Source organism: Myotis lucifugus, unplaced genomic scaffold (genome assembly GCF_000147115.1).
Source record: "Myotis lucifugus unplaced genomic scaffold, Myoluc2.0 scaffold_666, whole genome shotgun sequence".
NCBI classification, from domain to species: domain Eukaryota; kingdom Metazoa; phylum Chordata; class Mammalia; order Chiroptera; family Vespertilionidae; genus Myotis; species Myotis lucifugus.
The window spans coordinates 69,031-72,046 of NW_005871714.1; the positions used below are offsets into that span (position 1 = coordinate 69,031).

Below are 3,016 nucleotides of genomic sequence, written 5' to 3' on the forward strand. Positions count from 1 at the left end.
TATTTCCCCCTATACAGCGAATTGACCCATAGATTATCTCCTTGTTGGAGCTTCGACCCCCCTCCCGGGAGGGGGGGGGGCGGCACACAGTGTGCCAAGGGCTCAATCCAGGAGAAGGGAGGAAAAAGCATTGCCGGGTGAAGCTGAGCCACCTGTCCAGGCTGGGGAGGACTAAGACCCTAGAAAGGGGCTGGCAAGACTGAGACGCTGAGAACAGCCTGAGCTACACGCGGGCCTCAAAGAAGTCTCTGACCTGGATGCCGCCAGGCCTCCTGGGATCGTGCAGAGAACCCTGGAGGGGGCAGGAGAGCTGGGTGCCTCCTTGGGCAAGTTTCTTTCCCTCCCTGAGTTCCGTGTGTCAAATGAGAGTGGTCCCCTCCACCCGAGACATCCCAGGGTCCCCCTGTGGCAGGTGAGAGGCGGTGCCTGTTCCACCACGAAGCCAAGGGAGACCTAAACACGGAGAAGGACACCCTTACTGCTGTCAGACTGCCAGGACGCCTCCAAGCTTCCGAGCACGCACCACAAAAGCGAAAGCAAAAGCCAGTAGCCAGAGCAGACCCTTCGCCCTGTCCCCCATCAGAAGGCATTGAGTTTCTAGAACATTCCAGGCACTTGGGGAGAAAATTTTTCAGTCCTTCGAATTCCATGTAACTTGGTGCTGGGGGAAGAGAAGCCCAGAGCCAGAGGCCCTCGCATTCCAGTCTCTTCCAGCCTGAGGGTTTTAGGGGGTTATTGTCACCCCACGGAGGGAGGGGAGAACATTTACCAGATCCTCAACCCAGTAAAACAGGAGCCCCTGGTGGATCAGGCTGCCCAGCGCGAGTGCCGACAGGAGGCAGGCTGCTGGCCCTGCCTTTCCTCACGCACACACAGACTCCCGGACCTTGGGACTCTGGGAGCCAGAGCCAGAAAGACACAGCTGGAGGGGACAGGGCCCTGCCAAGGTGCCAGGCCCTCGCCACCTCTCTGGTAGAAGCTGGGCTGGCAGCACCAGCCTCACACCCAATCCACAAATCTGACCCTTGACCAGCGGTCACATGTTAAGACCACATGTTCCTCTCTGCCTCCTGGGCGGGGCTTCAATCCACACCCCCTTTTTCACGCCCTCTGCCCCCAACCTGCAGGCCAGCCTGCTCTCCCCAGCAGCCTTCTCCAAACTTGCATCCCACAGTAGCCGGAATTGTCCTCCTAACGTAGCAAGAGGATCAAACGACTCCCCAGCTTAAAGGACGCGAAGGGGATTTGTGTCTTCCTTGTTCAGTGTCCGCAGAGCGCCGAGCACGCTGCCTGGTGGGCAGAGGCACACCTGCTGAGTGGTTCCCAGATGTCACCTGTGTGACCACCCTCGCCCACCCAGTCCAGCTCACTCCGGGCCCTGCACTCCCTCTACTTTCCCCTCCCTCCCTATCTGAGCACCCACGCCCAGCACACACGACCTCCATGCCTTTGCAGATGCTGTTCCATCTGCCCAGACACCCTTCCTCTCTGTCACCCTGAGTGACTCTAATTCACTGTTTAATGTTCGAACATTCCTCTTGTAGCAGGACCTCTGGTCAGGCCCCCGCCCGGGTTACTGTCTTTCCTCTGTTCTCCCCTAAGCCCTGTGACCGAACTTCCTACAGGAGTGGCTGTGTGCGAGGCATGGGTGAGCCGTCCTGCTTTTCATCCCCTTTTACAGGTGAAGAAACCAAGGCTCAGAGAGGCAACGTGACTATCACTGGGTCACAGAGAAGCTCCTGGGAGGGGTGGGGCCTGACTAGATCGCCACCTCTCTGGGACCCTCGTCATTGACTGCTCACCAGGCTGGGCCCTGTCTCCCTAGGGGCAGGGCGGGCCCTGCCACAAGCCCAGGAAACCCTAATGATGGAACCACTGTCAGCTCAGGACGTGGTGAGGAACAGATGCACCGCCAGCCTCCTCCCCTTCCTCGCTCTCCCGCCTGCACCTCTAGCAAGCTGTAGGGAGAGGCATCTGGAGGGGAAGGGGCTCCCTCCCAATGCCATGCGGCCCCATCAACTTGGGTTGGGATCTTCCGTGACAAGTCTCCAAAGTGTCAAAGTGGTTCTGGGCCCCAGAGCCGGCCTTTCACTAGCGCCCCCCCCCACCCCCCAGCTGCTAGGGAAGGACCTGGCCCAGGTCACGCAGGCTCTTCTGTGCCCTGCACGGGCGCCCCAAGGCTGACTGGGGCAGGGAGTGCCCGGGCGGGGCTGGGGAACATACGGACGCCCAGGCTTCCTGTGCCCCAGCCCCTTGTTAGGAAAGATTTCTTTCTGAAAGCGACCATCCCTCTTAGTCAGACTCGGCATATACCCCCCCCCCTTGCGCAGACTGTAGGTGGATGTGGGTCCCAGTACCTGCTGTGTGCTAGGCACCAGCGCCCCCTCCCCCCGCGGGGTAGCATAGCCTGTTACAGCGGTTCACAGGGAGAAACTCAGTCACCCCACCTTGCTCACGCCCCGATTCCTCGCCCTGTTGCTTCTAATACGTAACACGCACATCCACACCCTCGAATCTAAATCCCTAAAAAGCCTCGATTTCTAGAAAGGAGTAAGTGATGGGGGGAGGGGGACCTTGCGGGCAGCCCCGGGGTGGGTTCGGGGGCCTACAGGGAAATTCCCCAAATTCTGCACCAGGGGAAGGCGCCTCTTTGTCCTCCAGGCCAAGGGTTCAGAACCCGCCGGCGGATGGCACCTGCCCCGCCCGAGGCGCCCCGGAGGCCGCCGCCTTCCCCGGCCGAGGCCCCTGCACGGAGCCCGGGGGGCGGGGTGCCCCGCGCTGGAAGGGCGCTGCCCGGGCGGGTGCGGGGACCAAGTTCTTCGGGCGCCAGACCCGGGGCTGAAAGCTCCCGGACGGACGCACAGACAGACCCCGGCAGCCCTTGTTCCCTCCCTGGGGAGCCCGCAGTCTCTCCGGGGCGTGGCGGCGCAGACTCACCGGGGCGGCGGGGTCCCGCTCGGGTCTCCGCCGGGCGGCTGGGCGGGGGGCTCCACGGGCCCGCCTCCTCCGGGCGCGG

General features: G+C 62.1%; 1 protein-coding gene across 5 annotated transcripts in view; it reads right to left on the bottom strand.

The window, feature by feature from the left end:
- Positions 1 to 3,016, bottom strand: part of TMEM51 (transmembrane protein 51) — a 49,721-nt gene that overhangs the window by 45,370 nt on the left and 1,335 nt on the right. The window lies entirely within an intron of this gene.